The sequence below is a fragment of the Perognathus longimembris genome, chromosome 14 (assembly GCF_023159225.1).
Source record: "Perognathus longimembris pacificus isolate PPM17 chromosome 14, ASM2315922v1, whole genome shotgun sequence".
Lineage (NCBI taxonomy): Eukaryota > Metazoa > Chordata > Mammalia > Rodentia > Heteromyidae > Perognathus > Perognathus longimembris.
This window is the reverse complement of record NC_063174.1, coordinates 3,311,150-3,334,003: the sequence shown is the minus strand read 5'-3', so window position 1 is coordinate 3,334,003 and position 22,854 is coordinate 3,311,150. Positions and strand designations below refer to the sequence as shown.

General features: G+C 34.1%; 1 protein-coding gene across 2 annotated transcripts in view; it reads left to right on the top strand.

Moving 5' to 3' along the window:
* The window catches only part of Nova1 (NOVA alternative splicing regulator 1), a 127,017-nt gene that overhangs the window by 24,393 nt on the left and 79,770 nt on the right, over positions 1–22,854 (top strand). The window lies entirely within an intron of this gene.

Genomic DNA, 22,854 nt, shown 5'->3' with positions numbered 1-22,854 from the left:
CTTCAAGAGTACTAGAGGTTAATTGTTGCTCTTTCTTTTGACTTTCTTGAAATTATATACTGATCTCATGTTTTCTCGATCTTCATTTTAATGCTTTTCTATTTTTAAATTATTTTATAAATGCAGTAACTACATTAGACTGTATCCCTATAGATTACTCTTGTTTCGGGTACTGCCTTTATAAATGTCTCTTGAAGGTTGTGTTCATCAGAAAACTTTTAGAACTTTCATTGTATGTACATCTTTATCGTATTACTATGTACTATTATGTTATTATATATTTATTATGTGTCTCACATATTTCAAAACAAAATGATTAAATCTTATGCGTATTCTGTATAAATGACCATATCTCTAATGTGATTTATGTGATTTTACCTGTTCTTTATCTAGGATACTTGATGTTACTTCTTAACTCCTTGACCATGGACCTAATATACTACACACATACTTTTAACCTATCTTGTGATTTAAACTTCTATGTTTCATCACTCAGGTAATTTCTGTGCTTGGGAAACATCCTGTAAATTGCATCTTGTACCTAACAGAGTAGCTCTTTGACAATAAGACCTCTTCTCCTTCTTACCAGTGTATCCTTGATATCATGATATATTTGTAGGCTTACTTATGCTAGGACGTAGTGTCTTCCTCATGGTGATATTTCTTCTCTGTCATGACTGCTCTTGTTCCACTATAGCTATTTTCTGAAAGCTCATATGAGTTACAGTAAATATTATTAGGGTTCATTTCTTCATTGCCATATGATGTCTTCTTTTTGTTAACATCTTTTTAGTTTTTTTTATCTATAATCAGAAACAGCAAATTATAGACTTCATATATGGATAACTAAGTGAATATAGAACTCAATATTCCAAAACTGTATTCTCTAAATTATAAATTTTGTTTTTTTCTAGTTTCAATTATTGGCAACAGATTCTTTCAAATTTCTCAAATAAAAAAGAAATGTTTATTTTGATCCTTTTCCTTGTCTCAAAAATTTCCTCCTGGAATTATTGCCAGTTTTGTTTTATTTATGACATACATCTTGAGTTGGTTTTCCTCTCTTTATTCATATTTTTTTTCTCAAGATAAGACATTTAACTTCTTGAATATACTCTATACAGATTTCCTGGGGTAGTGGATAATCCAGTGTGGGTATGTTTTGTACTGCCCAGTAATCTTTGGTGATCTAAAAAAGCAAACTCTATAACATGAAATTTGAGTCATAATCTGATTTAAAGCCATTCGGTCCTACAACATGTCCTATGGGGACTTAGTGTTTGGAAGTTGTCATTTATCTTTTGTATCCTCTTTTAGGTTTAAATAGGGACTTGCCTTAATTTTAAGATCCCCATTTCTTTCATGATCTGATCCTGGACAAGAAGGAAGAAAATAAGCAGTTTTTCTTTCTATTTGACTAAGATTGTATTACAATGTATTACAATGTTAAGTTTTACTGCCTTTCTGATATACATTGACTAGTTCCTAATGATTTCTAATATATGGTAGGTATCCAAATAGTAGCCCACTAATGGGGAGGGCATACTTAAATCTATGAAAATCTGTTAGATTATTTCCTACACAATCAAACCTAATAGACATCATTATTACTGACCTTTCAGGTCTTCTGTGTTCTCAATAGTTAGGCATGATAATCTCCAAATATTGTTCTAGCACCTTGTGCCATTTGTGCACATCCTTGATAAGTTGTTAATAAAAAGCCTCAATTATTTTATTTTTTTCTCTTCACAAATTTCACATTAATGTTGCCACTAATAATTGCTCCATCGCCATAGCACATTACCTGTCTTATTTTCAGTTTTTTTTTTTTTTTTTTTTTTTTTTTTTTTGGCCAGTCCTGGGCCTTGGACTCAGGGCCTGAGCACTGTCCCTGGCTTCTTCCCGCTCAAGGCTAGCACTCTGCCACTTGAGCCACAGCACCGCTTCTGGCCGTTTTCTGTATATGTGGTGCTGGGGAATCGAACCTAGGGCCTCATGTATCCGAGGCAGGCACTCTTGCCACTAGGCTATATCCCCAGCCACTTATTTTCAGTTTTAAAAAATCTACAATGAAACAAAGAAGGGAATTAAGTCTGGTGTCTAAATACTCACATAAGCCAGGAAAGAGAAGTCAATCTCTTAGCATGCTCTGCTTGTAAAGTTTATTTTCTCCTTTCAGATACTGTGAGGAGTACTCCCAAAAGAGAGGCTTCCTGGCCTCAACTGTTTTCAGTTCTTCCTTAAATGTGCAAGTGCTTATTTCTTCTTGTTTTGTCTCTTGAATTGTACTTTGCAAGCCCCAGATAAGAAGAAAAGTTTCCTCAAACATCCTCTTATATATACACCAGAAAATAAGTCAAATTGTTTAATCTCTTAAGTGAAAGAAGCATCAATCTTAGTTTTCTACCCCACCATTGTATGCGTGGAGTCTGGGCATTGGAAGAGAGGAGGAGAAAGAACAGATTTTAGATACATTCATTCATCTGTGCATGAATGTAGACAGTAGATTATGCCAGGAAAAAATAATTTTAAGCTAATTATATCTGAAAAGAAGCAATTTCCAAACATTAAGGATGGCAAAATAAAAAAAATCATATATGTAAAACTAAATAAATTGAAAGCTAGTTTGAAATACTAGCTATAGAGTTACTACTAGTAGTACTTCTATTATTAAAATTTTACCAAAGTGAAGTGTTTGATAAAGTTTATGACTAGGCATGATGCTTGGGAGATGGAGGTAGAAGAACACCCAGCTTGAGACCACCTCTTGCAGAGTTAGTGAGATCCTATTGCAGAAATAAAAAAAAAAAAAGAAAGGATTGAGACTGATGGCTCAAGTAGAGTGCTCATGAACCTGCGTTTATGTGTTATATACATTCTTGCGCATCAGAAAACACACATCTATACATATCAGATATTATTGAGGTCATGCTACCTTTTTGTTTCCTTATTAATGTGCTCCTAGAAGATGTTTGTTTTTAACAAGCTCCGTTTTTTTCCTGGGACAATATTTTTAGTTATATTTCCATTTGGCATTAAGGAAAACTCATTTTATTTAAAAATTTACTCATTTAAAATTTGAAAACAATATATAATTGAATAAGAATGGTTTCTGTTGTATTTTCTAGCATCTACTATTATAGACACTTTCATATAACCCATAATAAAAGGTATAGAGTTAACATCAAGTAGAAAAAGCTCTTGATCCTTGCTTAAGTATAATTGGAATCAGCACTTCCAAATTACTTTTTTTTTTAATGATAGTGTTGATGAAGATCATAACATACACAAATAAAGAGTATCCTGCTGGATTAGAAAAGATTTGAAACACAATCTGAGACTGATCCTTTTCAACTAGAAAGTTGCTTTAGGCTATACTCTTTGAGAGAACAATCATTGCAATTGGATTTGATATTTTGCTGTTAATGAGCTGGTTTTCTATCTTTGATTATGCCACTTTGAAATTTTCAATAATTTGATGTATAGATCTGAAGCTAATTTAATTACTTTATATAGTAAACAGGCTTTCTTAAATAAAGGAAACAAGTAAAACCTGGCGAGCAACATGTACATTTTTAAAATTACAATAGTGATTTTTAGCATTCAGATATATCATCTACACCCTCTTGCCTTCATTAAAACGTTAGTGGTCTGTTTGGTTGTCAAGAAATACGACTTAATAAACCAATCACACATACTCTATCCCATACTTGTAAATAATTTAAATTTGCTGTTGCCAGTTTTATCAAAATGTATGTTTTTAGGAGGAAAATGGGAAAGAAATGAATCAAAATTTATCATGATAGTAGATATGCAAGATACTTAGATTGGTTCTTTAATTTGATCATTTTTAAAGTCTTGATTTGCTATGCTCTTTTTGTCAGTTTTCTTTGTTATACATTCGGAATTTTATTTATTTTAAATTTTGTCTGTTTATCTGCTGGTTCTCATACATGCTGCTCTTCTTCCACACATACCTGAAGTTCTTTCGTTGTCAACTATTTCTTAACAATTTTGGGGGGTTTGCCTTCACAATGACTGTGAATTTAGTAGTTGTTTCTAGTTTGGAACTATTAGGAACATAATTCCGGGCATTATTTGAACAATTTGTGCTAAAAGCCAGTTGAAGGCCAATTTGTAATTATGAATTCCCATAGGGTTTTGGGGTGTTTATGTTGTTGTTGTTGTTTGCCTGTTTTCTCATTTTCATGTTGAGAATTTAGTGTGGGGAAGTTTCCATCTTACTTTTGGTGGCCCAAGCCTTTGGGGTTGGCATTTGGGGGACTTAGAGTGCTTGTTTTCAACAAGCCCTGGCATTTATCCTGACGCTTATAGTGAGGAAGATCAGAAAATACAAAGAAACGAATGAATAAGTAAATTAAAAAAAAAGACTGCCTTGGTTCCTAAGTGCTCATTAGGTCCTCTGTTTACCCTTCTAAGATCCCGCATCGGATAGGATTGTTAGTTTATTCCTGTTAACCAAAGTCATTGAACATGTTTTTACTATGTCTACCCCTGATATATTTACTTCTTTAAGCTGGAGGATCTGCCTGGCTATCTGGCTTTACACATAGAAATGTGCTTCATCCTATTTTTTTAAATTTTCTCCACAAAACTCTTTATTTTCTCTAGCTACTGTGGGCACATCCCTGTACTATAATCACGTCAGAAATGAGGTAACCTGGCCAAGGTCAGGCAGCTGCAAAGGCAAGAAAAATGATCTGTGCTCAACTCTGTCTGCCCCAAGTCCATTGCCTGAATTATAGAGCACTACCTTTATGTTGGTTTACATTCTTTTGTCACAAGTACTTGACTTCCCAGATAGCAGTTATTTTGTAGAACAGTGCTGGTACATGTAAAGCATGAGCTAGTATCTGCTGGGCATTTTGAATGACATAACAAATACTGTACTACAAATAGTAATCAGCAATATGTGTTAAAACCAGACTGTAAGTACTTACCCAGATCTCCTTAAACACATTCTTCTCTCAGTGTTATCTGCCTATGAGTTCTTTTTTCTCTTTTTCATTGCTACCTTGTTGTTGTTTAATATATAATATATATGAGTATATATATAGTATATAAAATGAAAGTATCTTTTAAAGTTAAATTTAAAAGATTACTATTATGATTTTGAGTTTTTAATCAAAAAGTATACTCATATTAACTAATGCCAGTCTATATTGTAAGAAACTTGCCATAAAGCAATTTAGTGAACATTATAAAGTACTTATACACTTATACACATTTAGATGGACTATTACTCTGTACACCCAGACTATATGGTATGATTGTTTGGTCCTTTGTTCTCCAAAGTATCATGTGATACTCACTGTTTATAAATTAATAACATATTTTTACAAAGTTATTTGTTTGGGAAATGTCAGATAAAGTAAAGATAAATGCGGTAGAAATGTTGAAGAAATTAAACTGACTTTTTCCCGTTTTCCAAGTATTCATTGAGTTCGTTCTTTGTGAGAGATATTTTAAGGTAGCTGTAAAGTTAAAGCTTCAGGTTTTACCTTTGGGAGAGAGTAAAGAAAAGTCAAATATTTGACTAAGGATTGGTATGTTGGAGAATAATTTAGAAAGTATGTTTTTTGCCCCTTAAAATGTATAAATGCATTTTTTCTCTGCTTGCTTGGATAATAAACAAGATTTCTCTTATGATTTGCTTTTCTGAAATTTTGACATAAATTGTTATTAGTCTAGTGAGAATTCTTTTTTTCTTTCTTTTTTTTTTTTTGGCCAGTCCTGGGCCTTGGACTCAGGGCCTGAGCACTGTCCCTGGCTTCTTTTTGCTCAAGGCTAGCACTCTGCCACTTGAGCCACAGCGCCACTTCTGGCCATTTTCTGTATATGTGGTGCTGGGGAATCGAACCCAGGGCCTCATGTATATGAGGCAGGCACTCTTGCCACTAGGCCATATCCCCAGCCCCTAGTGAGAATTCTTAAGTAGAAAAAAAATGATAGATTCTGTTTCTTAGTATGTATTATAGAATTCACCACCTTATAGTATTATAGAATTCATCTTTTTAATTGGTAAGAGTGTTAGGGCAATAACTAACAAAACAGTAACAGTAGTGGCTAATTGATTGACTGACTACTCTTTGAAAAGCCATCCAATCACTTTGCGTTTGCTCTTCAGTCTCCTCAACAGCTTTATGGAGAGACAATGCAAACAGAAATTTAGATGTAGGACACACATGCCAATAGCAGTCCGTATAGTTAAGGGTTTTGCTTTGTTTTACTGATACCAGGGTTGAATTTAGAGCTTGGGGCTTGCTCCATTGTCTCTCTGCCACTTCAGCTTTGCTTTTTGCTGGTTGTTTTGGAGACAGAGTCTCTTCACTGTCCTGCATCTATCCTTCCTATGTCAGCTTCCTTACTAGTAAGGATTCTAAGGGTAAGCCACTGTGCATTGGGAGGGGGCTTCTTGCGGAACTAGTACTAAGGCTTGAAGTTTAAATCTTCAGCTTACTTGCTCAACTGAAGGTCTATCTCTTGAGCCACATCTCTACCCTGGCTTTTTGCTAGTTATTTTGGAAATGGTAATCTTTGCAGACTTTGCCTCTTGAGGTGAGCAACCAATGTCCAGCTATGTGGTTGATATTTAACTCTTATTTTGATAGCAATCTATTAAAGTTAGTATTTGAAGCTAATTGTAGTATGAAGGATTGGGTTAATAGTCTTAGAATTAAGTATGGTTTCTGGAAATTTGCATAGAAATTCTTATATTTTTGGACTGTTTTTTAATCATGAAACTATATTAACCTTTAAAAAATTTTAATTTTATTGTCAAGGTGATGTACACAGGGGTTACAGTTGTATATGTAAGGTAGTAAGTTACATTTCTTATAGAATATTATTATCCTCTCCCTTGTTTTTCTCCCAGCCCTCCCCCCCGCCAAGTCCTAAAGTTCATGTCCAGTATAGTGTCTTGTGAGTATTGCTGCTGCATTGGTTCACCCTTTGTCCTTTGTCTTGCCATGTTGAAGTTCCCCTTCCATTCCTCAATTCAGATAAATGTGTAAACAGTACACATGGTGCCAAAATCAAATGCAGTGATATCAAGGGATAAACAATTGGAAAAACAAAAGAAAAAAGAAATAACTTCACATAGTACATTCAAAACACCATCAACAAAGAAAAACTCTTGTTTCCATATCTTGTATTTCATTTCACTTAGCATCATTTTTATGGTCATGTGCATATGAGCTACTGTGATCCTCTTCTAGGACTTTCCTTGACATATACTAATTATTACAAATGAGGGAAACCATGGAGTCTATGTTTCTTTTGGTCTGGCTTACTTCACATAATATGATTTTTTCCAAGGATTTCCATGTCCTTCCAAATGGTGCGGTGTCATTCTTTCTGATAGAAGCATAGAATTCCTTTGTATGTATATCACATTTTTTGATCCATTTATCTACTAAGGGGCAACTGGGTTGGTTTCATATTTTAGCTATGGCAAATAATGTTGCAATGAACATGGCTGTGCTGCTAGTTTTATTTAGTACCTTTATCTATTCCATACACTTTTTAAAATTTTATTAAGCTGTCTTGTTAGGCATTCTCTATTTCATTTTGAGGCTTTTATTTAACTACTCTGAGAGAATATTTCATCGTTACTGTAATTCATGTAATTTTATGATCTAAATTGTTTTGTTTTCTCTTTCTCTACCATGCAGTGCTATATGGATATTTTAGTTATATCCTGTTTTCTTACCTTCTGCTCATTTAAATATCTTAGAACTACCATAGATCCCTGTCATATTTCTTCTATTTGAATGCCCATTTTGTGATGTAATATTTTTTAAAATATAATTTTATTGCTATTACTAAGGTGTTATATAGAGGGTTATTGTTTCATATGTCAGGTAATGAGTACATTTCTTTCTTTGATTGTGCCGGTCGTGGGGCTTGAACTCAGGTCCTGGTCTCTGTCCCTGAGCCTCTGTGTTCAGGGCTAGGCACTCTACCACTTGAGCTACAGGGTCACTTCCAGCTTTTTCCTGTTTAAGTGGTATAAGGAATCAAATCCAGGGCTTCATGCATGCTAGGCAAGCACTGTACCACTAAGCCACATTCCCAGTTCTTGTGATGTAATATTCTTTGAGTTTGTTCTTATACTCCTTTTATCTTCTGTCAGTTTTAACACCAGTCAAGGATTAAAGAAGCTTATAAAGAAAACTAATAAATGTGAGAATGTCATGGTACTGGTTTTAAGTTAATCTCATTTGTTGATGATTTCCTTAAAATATTTTATTAATTTATTTCCTTGAAGTATCATTTACTCTGCACCATGGCATAATGCACTTTAAAATCTGAGTTACTTATATTCCAAGTTTCCTCTGCTTTTTTTCTCCAGTCTGTACCTTTTGTCTTGGTTTCCTACTCACACTGAATATTTTTACTTTTTATGAGAGCCAAGGAATGACAGAGTGGGTAGGCAAACAAATGAAGCAGGTAAAGGAAGAAAAAGGAAATTGTAGAAGTAAGAATATAGCAGGGATGTAGCAGATACAGTTGAGAGACAAACAATAGAATGACTTTGAAGGGTAGGAGAGGTAACTAGCTCAAAATACAAAAATCCTCAATAGGATAACTCTGTAAAATTTATTTGATGTAAGGAAACTGAACTACGTAGGTATCTAAACAAATGCACACGTGAATTCTCAGCCTAATCTTCAAAATCACAGGATTTCTACAGCCTTCAGTAGCTATCAAATTATGTCTCTTACTATTGATACCTGTAGCTAGTTTCCATGCAATAACTACTGATAATCACAAAAATTAATGATAATGACCCTAATTCATCAAAAGAAATGCTTGAGCTGTACTAAAGTTTAAGCCAGGTGTATATGTTCTATATTGTGTATGTGTTATACATTTTAGAAGCTTTGTCTGAATTTTTTGGAGAAAAAATTGTGTATGCTTAGCTCACCATTTTATCACAGAAAAAGCAGTTATACCTATTGGACAGATTTTTGTAAGAGTTCTTGACTAGTTACATAGTTTTCATTATAGTAAAGTGGAGTTTTAATTATGCTTTTCACCTATTTCACTGATACGGGTTTTCTATATGGAAGTGCAAAACATTTAGTAAAGCAGAGATGGCTTCAATTTCTTTCCTGTTCCTTGCCAATTCTGCGATTTTTGGACACATTTCTTGGTCTCTCTGTGTTACAGTAATAGAATATAAAAATAGTAAGTCCCTATCCTAAGAAACTGTACAAATAAATAAGGTATATGTAAACATTCAAAATAGAGACCAAGCTTTTATATAGTATTGTTAGTATTGTTTAGGTGTAAAGCAGTATGTGTTTATGAAATTATATGAGCATTTGCTTTTCAATTTTTTTTTTTTTTTTTTTTTTTTTTTTTTGCCAGTCCTGGGCCTTGGACTCAGGGCCTGATCACTGTCCCTGGCTTCTTCCCGCTCAAGGCTAGCACTCTGCCACTTGAGCCACAGCGCCGCTTCTGGCCGTTTTCTGTATATGTGGTGCTGGGGAATCGAACCCAGGTCCTCGTGTATCCGAGGCAGGCACTCTTGCCACTAGGCCATATCCCCAGCCCTGCTTTTTAATTTTTACTTTAGGGCTCAGTGTTTGGAGTTTTTCCTTCTACACCAAAGTAGTATGGTTTTTATTTAGATAGAAATTAGTAATAAAAATAATAGTAGTCAAATTTTTCTACATGTCTTTATTTAAAAAATTCATTATTGTCCATAATTTCTTCATACATCATTTAGAAGTCATCCATAGAGAAGAAAATGTTGGAAATTTTGCTTTTAGAGAAGCATTGCTAAATGTTCCATTAATGCCAGTTTAGCACTTGAACACTTAAACTTGCATTAAAGTTGCAAGTATATTGAAGATTTATTAAACGGTATTACATTATAGCTGAGCAGGGAATTGCAAAATGCATGCTAATGTCCTATATTTGTTGTTTTTTGTTTATTTTTTAAATTTACTACCAACCTAGATTAACTTTTAACTGTTTATTCATATGAAATGAAGCAGTTTGTAAAACAGTACTAAAGAAAACTTTTTTAGTAAGAGCTTTAGTCAAATATAGCAATGGTTTCAGAGAAGGGAAAGAGATGCAGCATTAGCATGTCTGTGAAAAGGATGGGCCAGTGCTAAAGTACTCGATTGCCTTATTGTTCACCAGGAAAGCCTACTGTCCGGAGCCAGCCTTCCTGTTAGGATAGAAATCCTAGCCACCGAGTAGCCACATAATCTCCAGCAACTTCGGTCATTTGTGCTTTTGTTTTCTTGTATTTAAGGTAGATGTGAAGATAGTATTTACCTGACAGAACTGTGAAGATTAAATTAGTTGATATGTGTAAAGAAAATGGAATAATTAGTGACACGTAGTGAATCTGTGCAACTGTTAGTACTAAATTTTTATCAAGTCTGATGTTTGTTTGTTTTCTGTTATAGAACCGAATACCATATATTGGAGAACACTTAGAAAAATTTGTGTCTTACCATTCTGGAAGCTGGAAAGTCAGAAGCTAAGGGCGGTATCTTATGAGAGCCTTCTTTATTGTGGCAAGTCCAAGGTAGATAAGGGCATCACAGAGAGGGACAGATGTCATTGAGACAGAATGAACACACCCACTCTCCAGATAACCTCCTAATCCATGAATGCATTCATCCATTTATGAGAATGAAGGCCTCATGATCTAACTGCTATTAAAAGTCTTGCATAGCCCCGTGTAATACTTCACAATAGGGATTAAATTTCAGCATGAGTTTACTGAGGACATTCAAAATGGAGAACATAATGGATTAGATAAACTGTTATTTTTTATCCATTAAAAAGGCAAAAGAAACAGAAAGTACATGTATTACAGTCAAAGCAATATTGTATTTTGATACTATATAGTATAGCTTTGGATCTTGATTGTTTTTTGTGATAATACTCTTCTTTTTTCTTTGTATTATATATTAGTTATATGTAATGTGCCAAACCCTATCTAGCATGCTTTTCTATAAATGCACACACACACATATATGGATATAGGTGTGTGTATATATATATATATACACATATATATGAGTGTGTGTGTGTGTGGTTAGGTTGAATTTGTAAATTAGTCATAGAAATCAGCAAAAATAACTAATGATAAAACAACTATAAAGTTATTGAAATAGGGGCTTTTCGAAATAACCAGCTCTGCTGTGCTCACACTTCTTAGAGTGATGTAAAGTGTGTGCGTTGACATGAAGCAAGGTGATGGTGCAGGCATTGTGTTGTAGTATTAGGCCCCTGGTGATCTTGTTACTTGCACACAATCACTGCAATATTCTGCCATCAGCCTCGGAGAACAGGTGGCTGCTAAGTAACTAGCAGGTAGGTAGGTAGTATATAAAGCAGGGATACACTGGGCAGAAAAGGGTGGCTTGCATCTTAGACAGGAATTACGTATTTCTAGAATTTTCTACCTCATTTCTTGACTGTGGTGCACTATGAGTAACAAACAAACTGAAGCAAAACAATGGCTACGAAGGGAGGAGGATTAGTACTGCTACTTCGAAGGGAAATGGAACTACAAGTCAAACTCTGTTTGGATTTGTTTCATATTATACACCTATAAAAATTTTTATTTTAAATTCTTAACATGAATGTGCTTTGTTATGTAGCCTTAATTTTGGGGACCCATATATGTGCCTATAGTTTGTAGTTATATTATTTTCAACCTTATAACATCATGAAGTGTTCCTAATTTATTAAGTGTTCCTAACTGCTGTGTTCAACAGGTTTGTAGTGCTAAAAATAGATTATTGCCCTAAGAATCATGAGCTCTGGAAATAAATTGTAAGAGTTCAAATCTGATCTCCAGCAGTTACTTACTCATCAAGTTACTACTTCTCTCTGTGCCTTTGTTTTCTTATGTGTAATTCAGGAATTTACATTTACACTTGTAAACTGCTAAAGACAGATGACATAGTAAGTATAATATCCTTGCTACTTTTATGTTAATTTTATCATCATGCCCTAAGTATTTGTATACGATTACTCAGTTTTGTTAATTAACATTATTAGAAAGTCAGAAAGTCAGATTATTAGAAAGTCAGATTCTATTGTTTGCTTTATAAAATTATACAATTCATATGATTTTACTTTTAGACTTGCCTTGGTGAATTAAGGTTTTTAGATTGAGTTACTTCCTGGACAGTATAAGGAAATCTCTTCACAGTTAACATTCATAGGAGTTTGAAATCCCTGAAATAAGGTTTAGGGTATATGTTAAAATATTTATCATCACTTACTAAGCATAATGATATATAGTAATTGTAATAGTGAAGAACATAGCTTTAAATTTATTTCTTTGTATTCATATTTGGATGATATTAGTAATTTTATAAGCCTGTTGTTTAAATGCCAAAGACAAAGAAGAAATAGTAGGGGAAGGAATACCAGGGGGGAGGGAAAATAGGAGAAAAATGAGGCCAAGAAATGTCCTCATTACCTTACTTATGTAACTGTAACCCCTCTATGTATCACCTTTACAATAAAATAAAATAAAAAAGAAGAAATAGTATAAATGGTCTCTGCTAAGACCCTACCCATTCAGTTTAGCTAGGACTACTCTGATTTACCTTATTGTTGGTGGATGTCCTTATAGAAGACTAGAAGAAATGGGTTCTTGAAAAAAACTTTGAGCCCATTGGATTACATTTTCTTATAACTCTTTTTTTTTTTTTTTTTTTTTTTGGCCAGTCCTGGGGCTTGGACTCAGGGCCTGAGCACTGTCCCTGGCTTCTTTTTGCTCAAGGCTAGCACTCTGCCACTTGAGCCACAGCGCCACTTCTGGCCAGAGCCTCATGTATATGAGGCAAGCACTCTTGCCACTAGGCCATATCCCCAGCCCACATTTTCTTATAACTCTTAAATTTATTTTAATTTCTGGATGTAAGAAAAGAGGGACTGAGAAGATTCCTACATTTACTGATCACTTACACTTGATCAGTAGATTATTGGTTAGTGTCTTAAAAATCTATTGAATAAAATTAGTAGGTATAATTCATTTTTTTTTTTTTTTTGCCAGTCCTGGGGCTTGGACTTGGGGCCAGATTTGTCCCTGGCTTCTTTTTGCTCAAGGCTAGCACTCTACCACTTGAGCCACAGCGCCACTTTGGACATTTTCTATGTATGTGGTGCTGGGGAATTGCTTCATGTATACTAGGCAGGCGCTCTTGCCACTAGGCCATATTCCCAGCCCATAATTCTTAGTAATGGTAATCAGTGTAGCTCTTCAGAGTTTATTTGTTTCAACCTGAAAACCGTTATTACTGGTGGATCTTAATCGTTAGATATACAGGGTTGGAAAGTGAGATTAAGAATAGGGTCATACCCAAAGAAACATGGACTCTATGGTCTCCCTTATAGGGAATAATTAGTACAGGTTTAGGCTAGTCACAGCAGAGGATCACAGGAGCCCAATAGTTATACCCTTATGAACACATAAGATGATGCTAAGTGAAATGAACTCCATGTTATAGAAACGATTGTTATGTCACAGTTGTAAATACTTTCAACGTGCCATATGTCACTGTAGCCTCTATTATTGATGATATTTCTGTATCACCTTCCTGTGGTTGTACCTGCACTATCCCTGTATCTTATCGGAGTATATTGGAAACCGGGTATACTGGTGTTAGAACCAGGAAATTGGAAGGGAATACCAAAATTGAGAGACACAGGGTAAAAAAAAGACAACTACAAAAGCAATACTTACAAACTTTTTGGTGAAAATGTACTGAACAACTGAACAACTCATGGGGGAGGGGGGAAGGGAAGGAGGGAGGGGGAGGGGGGAATGAGGGAGGAGGGAGGAGGTAACAAACAGTACAAGAAATGTATCCAATGCCTAATGTATGAAACTGTAACCTCTCTGTAATTCAGTTTGATAATAAAAAAATATATATAAAAAAAGAATAAGGTCATATATTAGAGTAGGGCTTGTAAATAGTGACTATTCTTTGTATATAATTATTTTTTTACTTTTCCTCACTTTTAAACTATACTTATTGTCTCTACTTGATATGATTTTTAGAATTAAATGAACTGAAATGCATAAAAAGCTTTTAATAATTGGTTAGAATTTTATCTGTTCAAGTTAGAAGCTTTAACTGTCAGGTTTTCTAAAGTGAAATTATGCTAGCGCTGGATAATTGAGTTAAAATTCAGAATTGGCACTATTATTTCATATTGTAGGTAGGAAATTACTGTAATAAACTTCGTTAAACTGATTTTTTGAAACAAATAACACACAGTTGAAATAATACTGAAAGACTTGACGTAAAGAAATCATTGGATTTTTTTCACAACTCCCATAGTCCTGCTTTTTAGAACATCACTTTGTACTTAGAGCTCATTTTTACATTATTTCCATATTTTAAATAACATGTTTCAATTGCTGCCTCTTTTTATTTAGGAGGAAACAATGATAAGTGATTTGGCCAATATCTTATGTCTTGTGAGTTAGTAGAAATATTTTGAATCTAGAAACATTTCTAAAACTATAGGTCTTGGTTCTTCTTTTATTTATATGGGCTAGAAATGTTCAATATCTCTCATAAATGAATATGAAATCGCAACAATTTCCTTAGATAAGGCAAGTATCTAATTTTTTAAAGTAAATTAGATGAAAACTTAACAGTTTACAAATATACTGCAAGCAGACATACTTGTATGTGGAAATTATAACTTCCTGAGTAGAGAATGATTTTACTGGTAATGTAAACTTCAAAATATTATCCCTTAACACCATGCTTTTCTAATAAGTGATTTTTAGCTCGTTTTTTTTTTTAGGTTTGTTATTTACTGACTAAATTAGGGCATCATGTCTAACCCAGTAGGGATAATTAAATGAAGTCAGAGAACTAATAAGTTTTAGATGATCTTATGGCTTTTCCCACTTTGTTAAAAATATTGGGAATAGAAATATGTTTCTAAGATGTAAATATAATGAAAAACTGAAATTGTTTACTGCCTCATTTCTGTACAAAACTCTTGCCAAATACTTGCAATTTAAAATGAACTAAGTCTTGCTTAGTGTTTGTTGTTAAAAATAAATTTTTCATATGTTTTTCTTTAGTAACAATGACTGGTTTCTTTTTTTTTTTTTTTGTAACTTTTTCTGTCTTCTCTTTCTTTAAGCATAGACAGAAACCTATTACCTTCCTGCTGAGGGTATGATTTCTGAATTTAGGTGATATACTGTCAGCACAGTGAACCAGGAAATTATTCTCTTGTGTAAAGTGTTGTTAAAGAATAAAGAAGAGTTAGGGTAGAATGCAAATTCTCTTCTCTCTTCTCAAAGATCTCATATGATATGCAAATAGATTTTAACAACAAGGCACTTTAAAGTATTCTTGTGACAAAAGATACTTTCCTACCTTCCATTTTTCTCTATTTCCTTTGAAAATGCAGAATTTTTGTAAGGCCTTTCTATTTTCTGTTGTAATGTCAGTTGTCCTCAAACTTATATAATTTAGGTAACAGAGTATTGGAAACTCATATTTTTCAAAGTACTATGTATTTTTGGCACATTAAACTATATTAATAGTATCACAAGTAATGATAAAAATAGTAGTGGTAGTTACTAGTTATATTGTAGTATTCTTGTTATATAAACTAAGGGCTAGAGATTAACTATGGCTATGGTCTGTCCATTATGGTGACCTTTTAACTAATATGTTAACATAGTATCTACTTACAACTACTATATTATACAAAATATGACTAGTATATTATATAAATCTGCTAGACTCTGCACTAGACAATTGGTAGGAATTACCAGATACTAAAAACTACATAAAATATCAAAGTTAGGCAATTTTACTGCTTAATTTTTACATACAACTTGGGTGGACAAGGAATTAGGAGGGGGAAAAAAAACTTGGATATAATGAGGGAAGGCACTGACAATGTTCAAAAAGAAATGTCCTTATTACCTGACTCATAACTAATCCCTCTATACATCACCTTTACAATTAAAAAAAAATTGTAAGTCAGTCAAGGGAGTTACCATACACTCCATTTTGTCTTTGCCCCTCCGTACTTCAACATGCTGCTTATTCCCGTGGGCAAGGTCTTACACATAGGCAAGCCAACATTAAGACATTATTACTTACTAAGTTCTATAGTGTATGTTAGGATCCATTCTTTCAGTTGTATATTCTCTAGGTTTTCACAAATATATAATGACATATACACATATTTACAGAATTGTAGTAAAAAGTTGATTGTTCTGAAAATCCCATGTTCTACCTTTTTTACCCCTTCCCTCTTATTTCCTGTCGAGTCCCAAGTAACCATTAGTCATTTACTGTTTCTATATGTTGGCTTTTTAAAAATATCATACAGAATCATGCTAAGAGTGTGTTTACTAAGAATGTTTGGTGTATGAGAAAGCACCAAACTGTTTTCTAAAGTCTGTACTGTTTCCTTTCTTACCCCATGCCATTCTCATTTTATGGTATTGTTGCTTTGGATTTTAGATCTTACAGTAGCACAATGGCATCTTACTGTTTTAAGTATAGTTCTGTAATGAGACAATGTAAGGATTTGAATCAATTACCTTTATCCAGCCATTCACCTATTGAAAGATTAACTTCCAAGTCTTCAGAATGTAACCTTAATATTGAGATACAATCTTCACAGAGGAAATCAAGTGAAAGTAAGTTCTATTACAGTGGGTTCTAACCCATAATTGCCTTAGTTCTCCTAAATGGGAATGTTTGTATATGAAAACACATGTGAAACAAAAGCTATGAGAACACACAACTGTCATCCTTAAGTCAGGCGAGAGTCCTGAGACAGAATCTTCTCTTACAAGTTTAAAGGTTCTGCTCTGCTGGCATTTTGATTTCCAACTTGTAGCTTGCAGAAAGAATTGTGTTAGGAGGCATTTCTGTTGCCGAAGCCCTCATTTTTAGTATTTTGTGATGGCATCCGCAGGAAACTGCTACAGTGCAATATTGAGCATCCTTTTCCTTTCCTCTTCATCTACTGTTTTTACTGAGCTGACTGGGTCGTTTGTCACTTTTTAAAAACATGATTATTTTCTAGTTAAATTCCTAAGGTTTTGGGATACCTATTTTGCAAACATTTTCTCTCACTTGTGTCTTGGCTTTTCATCTCCTCAATAAGTGTTTTTGACGGAGTAGAAGGTTTTAATTTTAATAAAGTCTAGTTGATCAGCTCTTCTCTTATATGGATGTTTGTAGCCTGAAAGTCAGTGCCAATATCAAGATCACTTTAACTTTATCCTTTGTTATCTTCTATGAGTTGTGCAATCTTGTTTATATTTTGTGAATGGTTATGGTTTATGTTGAGATTGTTTTGTTTTATTATCTTGAAGTAGTTGTACAAAGGAGTTCCATATAACAAAGCAGTTTATGAATACATAAATGTATCTTGATCAATGCCACCTCTTTCAACATTCTCCTCTTTCCCTCATTATTCTTAATTTTGTAGGATATACATTGGAATCTGGTGTGCATTTTCACTATCCTCTTGATTCATTTTCCCCTTTCCCCTTGACCCCACCCCACTCCTTTCGAGTTCTGGCTTCCTTCTGTTGTATTTTGTTGAATTTTGATTTTGTCTTTCTGAGGAATTACACCACGATCTCCTATCTTGAATCTATCACATTTCAGTAAATATATTTATAAACACTTGCTTATCACCCAATGTATTTACTTAGGAGTTTGTAAGCTAAAGCTACATTTCTTTACGAATGATATAATTCCTCATGGATGAGTAAATTGAGTAAATGTATATATCCCTCATTTTCTTGATCCATTCATTTGTTGAGGGGCACCTGGGATGATTCCATACCTTGGCTTTGGTAAATACTGATGGCCCTGTTGGTGGCTGAGATTTCTTTCTTTTTTTGTTTTTATATTTGGTTGCCCAGTAGTGTCAGCACTGTTTATTGAAAGTGATTGCATTTATTTATTGATTCCTTTCTGAGATCTTTTCTTTTCTGTTGATCAGTTTATTGTTTTCCAGTATCAAGCTATATTAGTATATTTGTGTAGGAATGTTTCTTGTTGGCTTGGGGTTTGCATTTAGGATCTGGTGCTTTTTCAGGCAAGCACTGTACTTGATACATACTTGCAGTTCATCAATGTTTAGTTTGTTTGTCAAGATGGAGCCCAATGGTTTTGTCTGGGCCTGCCTTTTACCATCTTCTTCTTACCTGCACCTTGTAAGTAGATTGAATGACAGACATGTGCCACCACACATACTTTTTCCTAAGATAGTGTCCTCTTTGTGATTGGGCTGATATCACATGATTATCTTTTTCTTTCTACCTCCCGAGTAGCTGGAATTATAGGCTCATGTCCTCATTCCCAGCCTAGAAGTCTTCAGGTTGGTTAGTATCAGACTTGCAACATTGTTCTTGTCCATTAATGTCATTTTTGCTCTCTGAGTCTTTGGCCTTTTACTGTAAATTTTATAACAAATGTGTGATTATTACAACATAACTTACTGCAGTGTGACTGTTGCCTTGAATGTATAGATCAGTTAGAAGAGCTGACATCTATATCATAATCAAAAGTGGTAATCCTACACTTGGGAAAATAAAGCAGGAAGATGACAAGCTTAAGATCAGCCTGGATTCTTTTGGGAAGTCAGTCTGAGATACCTAGTGAGACCCTGACTAACACAAAACAGAAACAAGAAGAAAGAAATGTTAAGACAGTTACAAATTATCATAGTCAATTATTGTTTTCTAGATTGCTGTGGTAACTGCCTTCATTTAAATATTACTAAAACTTGGGAATGTTAGAATTATGTCATCACAATAAATTGATCTTGTTAAGTTATATAGGTTAATAGTATTAACTGGTAGTGAAATTAGCTGTGTCTTTGGGTGAATTAAAATTTCATAACTTTCTTTATACTTTTAAGCTTACTGATAATATTTCTTCCTAGATGCTATGAGAAAAGAGACTATTATAAAAAGTATAAAAATAGAACTGGTAGTTTTGACTCATTTTCTTGTCCTTGGTTATTCTGTACCTCTGAGAAGGAATCACTGGTAAAATAGGTGTTGAATATACATGTCATAATTTAGTATGCTGATGGATTATAAACTAGATGGAAATATTATATGATCAGTTATAGAAATCAATGTAATATGATTCCATAGTCTCTAAGAGTGTGACATTTAAACAGCAATAAGTTAATGCATAATTTAGTCATGTAAAATACTGAAACTTTAATTTATTTAAAATGAAGTACTGAATTTATAGAGAATTTCCATTTAAATATTAATTTAAATGGTAAATGCTTCAAAAAATCACAAAAAAGGGCGATAAACCTGTTATTAAGTTGTGAGTCAGATGGGAATATTCTCTAAAATTATCTTAGATTACTCCTCCATGAATATTAAAGTGTATTTTTTTAAAACAAGAAACCTTGCTACCTCTTTCTCATTATTTGTTTATTTTCCTTTCCATTCTAGATCCCTGTATCCTCCAAGTTTCTAAGCTTGATGTCTTCTTTAGGGAATTTTATTTTTCAATTTTCAGCAAATCTAGCATTCTCTACAAATTGCCCCATTTTTTATCTTACTTAATCACATAGATCTAATACAACATTATTTTTAAAGTTTTTCAAATGTATATCCCTAACTTAGAGTGGGAAAAAAGTTGAAATTTCTTATAAATTGTTGGTTGTTACTGAGAATAGGAAGTAATGTGATAATACAGGTAATCAGTCTAGTTTATTCAAAAAATGTTTTAGACCCTTGAACAGTCACAGTGACTTACTAGCTCACTGGTGCCAACCATTTCATAATTTAGCACGAGTTGAGTGGGATTGTTGAATGTTAATACAAACATAAAGTAGTCCTGTTTTTCCTCCGTTAGATTTGTGTTCCTGGTTGATAAGTCACTCTTTTGCTTTTAATAGAGTCAAGTTGTCACAGCTTTATGCGCATTTTAGACAGTTTAATGTGTAGAACATTTTTTGAAGGCAGCAATTTTAGGGAATTACACCATCTACTTTTAGATGGTCCCTTAGAGGGTCTTTCTCGGTTCCTGCTTGTCCAGAATAGCCAGAACCTCTAGCTCTTGGGCTCCTTGATAATCCAGGGTTTTTATTACACATTCCTTTCTCCTTACTCTTTTTTTTTTTTTTTTTTGCCAGTCCTGGGCCTTGGACTCAGGGCCTGAGCACTGTCCCTGGCTTCTTTTTGCTCAAGGCTAGCACTCTGCCACTTGAGCCACAGCGCCACTTCTGGCCATTTTCTGTATATGTGGTGCTGGGGAATCGAACCGAGGGCTTCATGTATACGAGGCAAGCGCTCTTGCCACTAGGCCATATCCCCAGCCCCTCCTTTCTCCTTACTCTTAATGTTCAGACCATCTATAGCATTCTTCTTTTCTATTATTATTTTCTCTGTTGTTACTATAAAGGATTTATGGTTACATAAGTCCGGTAGTGAGTACAGGTCTTTTTAAAAAATTGCTTGATTTACAGTCAAAGTGATGTATAGAGGGGTTACAGTTTCACATGTAAGGCAGTGAGCACATTTCTTATCCAACTTGTTACCTCCTCCCTCATCCCCACTCCCCCGCCTTCTCTCTTCTCTATCCCCCCCCCCCCGCCATGAGTTGTATAGTTGGTTTACATCATATCGTTTTTTTAAAGTGTACTGATGGTGTATTGGTTTGCCTTTTACCCTATGTCTATCCATTTTGATGTTTCCTTTTCCTTCCCTAGTACCAATAAATGTATATACAATAACCAGGGTACCAAAATTAGTTATAGTGACATCAGGGGTAAAACCATGGGGAAGAAAAACAAAAGAAAATGACATAATTTCACATGGTATGTTGAACATAATGACAATGACAAACCACTTATTTCCATAACTTGGAGTTCATTTTGCTTAGCACCATCTTATGTGTTCATATGTACATAGCTATTGGGCTATTGTGATCTTCTGCTGTGACTAGCCTAAACCTGTGCTAATTATTCCGTAGGAGGGAGACCATAGAGTCCATGTTTCTTTGGGTCTGGCTCACTTCACTTAGTATAATTTTTTCCAAGTCCTTCCATTTTCTTACGAATGGGGCAATGTCATTCTTTCTGATAGAGGCATAGAATTCCATTGTGTATACAGTACATGTCTTTTTAAACAGGGTCAGCTGTTCCCTCCCTCTCTCCCAACCCCCATCCCCAGTTTTAGAGTTTATTTCCAACTGCAGCATTTGTTTACGTTTTTTCCCAACATTTCTGTGCTCCCCCTTACCCTCCTCCAAACAGATAAACTTACATACAAAAGTTACAATAAACAAAAACAGCGACAAAGGAGAAAAAACCCCAAAACCTCTTATTTTCATTTCCTGGAGTTGATTTTGATAGACATCATTTTATATGATCAAATGAACATAGCTTTTGAACTTTTGTGCTCCTCTCCTAAGAATCCTCCTGTGGTCTCACTGTGTGAATGTCTGTAGTCCTATAGAATTTATCATGTCCTAGTGTATTTTTCTGTCTTTTACCAACCATCCAGTATGTTTACTTGTAGATTTATAGGCACATTATAATTACAACAAATAAGGGAAACCATGCAACCTTCTTTGGATCTGGCTTACTTCATTAGTATAATTTTTTCCATTTCCCTACGAATGGTTACAATATCACTTTTTCTGATGGAAGCGTAGAATTCTCTTGTTTATATTTACTACATTTTCTTGATCCATTCGTTCACCGAGGAGCATCCCATCTGATGGCATAGCTTGGCTATGGTAAGCTATGCTGCTGTAGTATTTTTAAGCCCTAGATAATCAACTCATTTCATCTGAAATAATTCTGCTTCCTTGGTGTTTTGTGAGAACTCTGTTAAACTAGTATGTTTGTCATTCTATTGCCATTGACTTGTTTGGTTTTGGGCTTATAAGCTTCATGTTCATACATTATGTTATGTTCTTAGTAGTTTGGTATCTATTTCAGTATGTAATTTCCAGGAAGCACAGAAATTTTAATATCATTGACTCCTCTCTTCAGTGCTAGTGGAACCTGAATATAGGAGACAATGTTTTTTTTTGACTGAATGAATAAAGGCTATTTTTCAGAATCAAACTTTGTAAAACAGCTCTGATGCAATCTACATTTTATTTGTCCAGAAGTTTACATAGTATGTATGTATATATCACTCATATATACCTGCATATATGCACATATATACATATATGCATTTACATGTATATATCTGCACATGTAAATCTATGCACATAAGTCTGTATGTAGTATGTATTTCACAGTGCTAAAGACAGAACTGTAGGATCCAAGACCTTTGCTCCTGATCTGGGTCTTCAGCCTCATAATTTTAATTTTTATAGCTTTTATATTTTTCCAGTTGCCTATTCCATAATCATCTTCTTAATTGAATCCCTCATCTCTGATTCATCTTCCATATTGGTCTTGGGGTGATATTTAGAAAATGCTTGTCTGACTGCCAATCATAGGAGAAAACATCCCAGAATCACTACCATATTTAGACCTTTACCTTTCTCCCTGTCCTCACATGTATTTTGTCCAACTCACCCCCCCTTTTTAATACTTTAAATCCTACACTGTGTTTCCTTCCTATTCCTTTATTTAAAACCTATCTTTTTTTCTATAGCTGTCTCTGCCTTTTAATGTATGAATGCATAAAATGTAATTGCTATGATGTGAAGACTCTAGAGAAAGGTCTTTATGTTTGTAATGCTTGTGAAACAGTTGTATATTTGTATCACCTGCTGTTACTAATTATATATATATATATTGCCAAGTGTATCCTCACTCAGTATCCCTAATATATGA